Source organism: Aptenodytes patagonicus, chromosome 3 (assembly GCF_965638725.1).
Source record: "Aptenodytes patagonicus chromosome 3, bAptPat1.pri.cur, whole genome shotgun sequence".
NCBI classification, from domain to species: domain Eukaryota; kingdom Metazoa; phylum Chordata; class Aves; order Sphenisciformes; family Spheniscidae; genus Aptenodytes; species Aptenodytes patagonicus.
In genome coordinates, this window is record NC_134951.1 from 118,171,308 (window position 1) to 118,178,626 (window position 7,319).

Below are 7,319 nucleotides of genomic sequence, written 5' to 3' on the forward strand. Positions count from 1 at the left end.
CATACGTTAAATTATTATACGGACAAATGTACAACTCAGTTTTTTGGTTAAGCACTGAAGGGGATAAAAGCATATGTTGTGGCACATATTTTTCCTAGTTCAGTGTATGTATTTGAGTAATGAGAATCTAAAGAGAAGTCGGTTTTGGCATGTGTTACAAAGTAATAATTTAGTAATATTTGAGAAGCTGGTTTACTCCCAAGGTGAATTATTATGCATTACAAAACTTCTTACACCTCCTGTATGACACTTGTTAGAAAAATTCAAACTTCTATTAATCTTTACAGTAGCTTTCTATGCCCAAAATACACATGATGGAACATGTACTGATATAAGTATCATGACATGGATTATCCATAAACCTGTGTACTGCTCTTCAACTCTAAACGATGCTGTGACAGTAATGCGTGACAGTAATGCATGACAGTTATTGAAGAAAAGAAGCTCTATAATCCCTACTACAGTATGTATGTGAAGCGTAAAGTATCTCATCTTCAGTTAATATGGCTTGTGGGTCAAAGTAAAATTCTAACACATTTCCTCTTTGGAAGAAGAGAAGATGCTTTCAGTGTCTTGGAAAGCTGTGTCATTAGAGATGGTGTTAGTCAAATGATGACGGAAATCCCCTTTTTTAATGCTTTCCACAATGCCATTGATCAGTGCCCCTTGATCCTTTAGTGTGGTCATTACATAGAAAGTGTTCTGATTTCATCAACAAGAACAGCAGTTTTCATCATAGTCAAATGTTGAAATTTGTCAGTTGTACTCTTTCTTTGATGTCTTTAACAACGTTGTTTTGAAACATTTTCCTGGCAAAAGAAGAAAAAGTAAAGATCTCTAAACCTCGTCTTCAGAGGAGAACATTATATGGGAGCTTTGTAAAAGCCCTCAAGCTACAGGAGACATAGTTTAGGTTATCGGTTCTTTGGATATAAACACCACGATGGGCATACTGTTCGCAATGTCATCTAAATTATTAGCTCATCAATGGATTACCAGGGAAAACTCCTTAAGTTTAGACTTTCTGATCTGTATCTTTTCTTCTGTACGCTCTTGTCTGTGCTATTTTCAGCCAAAGCAGACCAGGCAGAAGGAATGATCCAGTGGTTAGGTTGCTCAGCTAGAAGGAGAGACCTTGCATGGATCCTGCTAATCAACAGATTTCTTGAATGTCAGTAGGTCTCTGTTTCCCTTTGTGAAATGTGGAATGCTGTTTCTCATCTTTATGGTTGAGGATAAAAGTCCTTTACTGGTAAGGTACTCGGACAACAGGTGATAATGGTCACCATGCAAGAACCTAACTTAAATGTGCTTTGGAGCCCAGCAGAATGGGTCAGTCATACAGTGCACAAACCACAGTGTTGACTCAGCTGCAAACAGGAGAGACACAGTGAGAATCAAACCTCTTGGATTTAGAATAGGAGTTGAGTACAACTGCTAAGCCACTGGTTCGTCTAATGACAGCTTTATTTGCATTAATAATTTAATCTGGAATGACTTTTTATTTGGACCATGTTTGCATTAGTTGACAATACTTGTCACATAGAAAATGAAATCGTTTTAATGATGCTATCTGTCTCCTTGGTAAAATGACCCTGGATGGTCTGGTGTGGCCTGGGATGATGATGTAGCCTGGACAATGAAGCATGCTTGTGTGGAGGCTAGGTGAGTTGCTGTATTACTCTAGAGTGCTGAGATATGGCTAAAAGTCAGCCTGAACAACTGCAAACTGTGTAGGCAGGGTTATAGAGGTCAGCAGAATTTTATAGGTGCAGTACTTAACAATTTGTGCTGTTTCACCTCAAGGTTTCTACTTTATATATAGTCTAGTGCAACAGTGGAGCATAACCTCGGTTTGTTCATTTTCTTCCAGAGTGTCATGGTTGTGTGTTAGCTCAGAAAAGCCCTCTGGGAATTTGGAAGTGCTAGGATTCCAAGTGCAAGGTCCTGCACCTGGACTGGGGCAACCCCCAGTATCAATACAGGCTGGGGGATGAAGGGATTGAGAGCAGCCCTGCCGAGAAGGACTTGGGGGCACTGGTGGATGAAAAGCTGGACATGAGCCAGCAATGTGCGCTTGCAGCCCAGAAGGCCAACTGTATCCTGGGCTGCATCAAAAGAAGCGTGGCCAGCAGGTTGAGGGAGGTGATTCTGCCCCTCTACTCTGCTCCGGTGAGACCCCACCTGGAGTACTGCATCCAGCTCTGGAGTCCTCGGCACAGGAGAGACATGGGCCTGTTGGAGCAGGTCCAGAGGAGGGCCACGAAAATGATCAGAGGGATGGAACACCTCTCCTATGAAGAAAGGCTGAGAGAGTTGGGGTTGTTCAGCCTGGAGAAGAGAAGGCTCCGGGGACACCTTATTGTGGCCTTTCAATACTTAAAGGGGGCTTATAAGAAAGATGGGGACAGACTTTTTAGTAGGGCCTGTAGCGATAGGAGAAGGGGTAATGGTTCTAAACGGAAAGAGGGTAGATTTAGACTAGATATAAGGAAGAAATTTTTTACGCTGAGGGTGGTGAAACACTGGCACAGGTTGCCCAGAGAGGTGGTGGATGCCCCATCCCTGGAAACATTCAAGGTCAGGCTGGACGGGGCTCTGAGCAACCTGATCTAGTTGAAGATGTCCCTGCCCACGTCAGGGGGGTTGGACTAGATGACCTTTAGAGGTCCCTTCCAACCCAAACTATTCTATGATTATGACTTTGCAAGTGCTGTGCATTTGCTTCTGTTCAGCATGCTGTATGGAAAGTCGCTATCGTGCTGCCTGGTGACCCCAAGGTACATGCTGTTATCATGGCATTTAGCAGCCCAGGCAAAGTTTTTCTATAATGGTCTGCTAACAGAGAACATTAGTCTGCTTCAGGATCGATACCGTGGAAGCATTTGAGTGCTCCATCCTCAAGAAGCCATCTCCCGTGTGGGCTAAACTGTTTCTCTAATATGCCTCTCTCTTAAATCAGGGAGGGAGAGGTCTGTCTCAGTAAGAGTATGTTTATGCTAATGCACTGGATTTAGACCCTTCAAGATTTAGATTGACATCATGGGATGCTCAGTTATTTTTCTTTTGTGTGTATCTTAAATTAGACTTTCTGTTGAATCGGGTCTGATTCAAGCTTGGTGATGTCACTGGAGGTACCACTATTGAAGGCAGTAGATTATATATTTGCTGGAGCAAATTTGCATTGCAGCAGGCTGTGTGGCGATGCCAGTGCATTATAATAAGCATCAGTTCCCTTCTTTGTGGCTGTTGTCTCAACCTAGTGTGGCATTTTACAGAGGCAGCCTCTACTACTGGTATTTCTAGCATTGCTGCAATTTAAGCTCAACTAGAAAGAGCCCCTGATTCATGAATGTTTGTCTTACAAATTATATGAAAGTTAAACAAAATGTTTCTTAATGCTTCGCTGCTGTGAGCAGTGCAGTTAGCTGCAGTATGTAAAAGTCCCTCCTTGACTTTCTCCTTGCTGCCTTTTCCAGCCAGCAAGGAGGGACTTGTTCAAAAAGACTGTTTTAAGATGATATTAAAAAGGTTGTAAACTTTTATGGGTTGTCCCCCCCACCTCAAAATACCCTTTTTTATTTGTTGAATTGTCATTTCAAAACCTAGGTGATGCATGGGCTGAAGCCTTTTTAGCTCTTATTTGTTAAGGAGAGAAACCTGTGGCCCAATATAGTTGTAAAAACAAAAGTGCTTTTAACTTACTTCGTAAATTCCATGCCTTATTTTCCATTACAATAAACACCCTTAAGTGCATTTTTCTGTCAACTGTGAGCAAATTTCCCTTTTGCCTTCAGTGGAAAATAGTGCATTAAGTAGCCAACTGCTGCAGCATTATAAGGCAAACAAAGTAAAGAGTAAGTCACTTATTTTTTTACTTTCTAGCCAGCAAATGTGAAATCCTGTACTGGGTGGCTGAAAAGTTGAAAGGGGAAAATAAAATGAAAAAACGTATGCCAGATGCATGACAATTTTAGTAGCTGCCAAATGTGCCTTTTATCAAAGAACATCTGTAATATTTTTAAAAAGAAGGGTAGATGAAGGTAGACGATCAGGGATGCATGTTGCTGGAATTGCTTTGGACAAATTTGTTTGAATCTACTTCGGAATAAGCCTTTTTTGTTTGTGAAAAGAACAAATTTTAGGTTCCAGTAAGTTTATTCCAGTACGTGTGTACATTTGCCTTTGATGGCACGGTTACTTGCCAAAATGAGTAAATGTTAAAAGCTATGTCAGTCCAGTTGTAAAAAGAAAAAAAAAAAAAAAAAACAGAGAAAGAGAAGTGGTAAACTTTAGCTGGCACATCTGATGACCTGTGTACGTAACTGTCTGTAGGTGATCTTTGTATGCTGTGTCTGCAGTGGTGTTCAGATTGCATTTAAATGAAAATTTAATAGTGGCTGTTACCTTTTGGCATTAAAAGATATGTTCTAAAAATAAATTTTAAAAAAGCCTTACGTATCCCAGAAGTGTACACTTTTGAATATGTAAGATACACTGAAAGTCCTTGTAGTCTGAGACTGGCTTCCTTAAACTTAAATACTGTGTGCTTTACATTAAGGACAATCATGAGTCTGCTACACATGTAGATTTTGCTCAGGATAGTAAAATACTAAAAGATGCAGTAGCTTGTGAGCAGAGGAACCATATGGAGTAGAAGACAAGTAAGCAAGGTGTACATACAGTAGGGGACACAAAATAGCATCTTTTAACTGTGTTGTTCTCTGCCACAGGATTATTCATTGTAGGTGTTACTGCAGCTCTGCAGCTTTCTGCTATAACTTACTTGCAGTCTATAGGTAAAATTCCTTGTCTCTTGAATTTTACTGTATGAATTTTTTAGGTAGGTAACTTCATATAAGAGCCTACATCTCCTCTCCTTGTTGAATCAGATCACAGTAAATAAAGGGACATTATGTTTAATATCTTGTATCTGGCAGTACGCAAAACACCTGCTTTCAAAGAACAGAGTGAATAAATGAAAACCACTTGCAAATAGAAACTGCTTAATATCCATGGTAGCCTCCTCCGTCTAATCCACCCCACAAAATCCAACAGTGGCCAAAGACAGTACTACGCATGCCCCAGCTCCTCTCTTGTTTAGGCGTGAGCAAGGGGCCTTAACAACTTTGTGTGGAGTTTGGAAAAAGCAACTGGATTCCTTGGAACCTGTTGAATTGTTTTTTGCCCTTACCGAGGAATATTTGTACTTGTACGTGTACATGACTTGTACTGAGGTGAAAATACTCTTAAGATTGTAGAGGAAGCCAGGATACATTGCAACTCTGGGGAAAAAAAAGTAGGAGAAAGTGCCTAAGTTATATAAACTTAGAAATAGCCTCAGTTATGCTGGCTTAGAGGAATGAGGTGGTGAGAGGATACATTTGACCAGCCCTGAAAGTCAAAGTTACCCATAATCTGAGGAGAGTCTAGGGTGGCTGACTTAAGCAGGGAGTGTAGCCATGGAGAGGTGATCTAGAAGAGTCACAGCCACGATGAGAGCATGTCCTGTTCGGGGGTGTCTCAGTCGCTGGCAGTTCCCCAGCAGCTAGCTGATAGGCATGTTCTGCATCCATATGATTGAAAAGGATTTGAGGAGGAAACACCCCAGTACATTTGCACCGGAGTAAAACTGCATTTGGGCTGTTGATTCATAACTCTGCTGGCATACTCTAATCTCTGAGACCACTGTCCTCAAGTGACACAACACTGCACGGAGCTACAGAGCAGTAGGAAGAATGCGACACACTTGCAGGTGCCACGTGGCATGGGGAGGTGTGAGCACCGCGGGCTGGGTTGTCCCTGTTTGTGGTGTCATTGTTTTGGACCTGCTGAGAATGTGGCAAAGGTAAGATAGTGTTGATAGTCAGAACTGGAATTAAATTTTTTAAAAAACCTGGTATGTGACATACATTTGTGATATACAGGAAGATATTAAGATCTCTTACAGAGTTGGATAGTTGAAATTAGTGGTGTGTGTGTCAGTGGAGGAGGCTTATGGGATTTTTTTGTGAAAGTTCATGTGTCTAACAGAAGCAGCAGAAGGAGTAAATGAGGTGGAGGAAGGAGCTGAAGAAATGTCACAGTGAGCTGCACCAACAGCAGGATCTTGACCAGAAGCCTATAGAGTGAGTCGGCTGAGTGCTGGGTAAGAGTCTTGGAACGAGGTGTATGGAAACAGTCTTCTCGCGTGACTGTGTGTGCAGGGGAACAGGTTTTTGTAAGTAATGTTGCCTCAGAAAGGGACCTGAGAAACATATGTTTCTTCTTTTAATGGATGCAACGTTATGGCTGATTCAGTGCAAAAGACAACAGCGTTATTTAAAAGCAACATTTATTTGGCACAGGAAGAAAAATAATCCAGAGCACACACGTACACTGAAGGTGAAGTTGGATCGGATCCTGCAAGAGGTTTTGTGTTTCTGTGTGGTGCTGAGCATCATTCATTCATTTAATTTACATTTGCAGATTCTGAGCAGGTACAAGGACATCTCAAATGGTAAGTATAGGCCTGGGAGTAAGAACTCATACAGGATCAGAAAGAAATAACCATCAATTCTGACCATGCCTTAAATCACTAAAACAGAAGCTAAAATCCACATGCATTTTACAAGCAAGGGTCTGCCATTTTGGAAGGATTTCCTCACCCAGGAGATGTTAGCAGGTAGGTTTTCCCCTTTGTCCTGTTTCTGTCCTGGCATCTGCCTGGCAAGTGTGAGGAGCAAGTTTGTTCTATGAAGGATAGAAGTGTCGCTATATATGAGACCAAAGACACAAGCATCAGAGCCCTTGACAGCATCAGTGCATTACAGTGGAAACTTGTCCATATTGATATAACTCTGGTTCCATGGACAAACAAATAGGTCTGTCTATGGCTGATTCATTTGCAGAACAAACAGGCTTTGCTGATGCTTCAGTTACAAGTATCTGGCTCTTCTTACATATTTCTGTTCTGGCCCTGCACTGTCTGACTGAAAGCTGCGAAGTCCTAGGGAAGTGTCTTTGTGATGCAGTGGCTGGTCAGCATGGAGTGGTCCTGACTGGGAAGGGCCAGGGAATTTGTAATTTAATGAGGATGTGAGGGAGAGGGAAAGGGATGGAAGGTTTTTTTGACATTGAAAACCTTAAATTAAAAAAAAAACTTCCCAGAATAGTTTCTAAAAGCTGGGGGGTGGGGGGGTGGAAGGATGATACTTTTTTCCTCTTTGTAAGGAGGAGAAGTAGATTTTTGGGAACTATTTTGGGTCCAGTAAGATCTGTGGGGCAGGCGTCAGCTAAAACATTTTAATCTCTGGGGTTTTGCTTGGTCACTTTCTTGA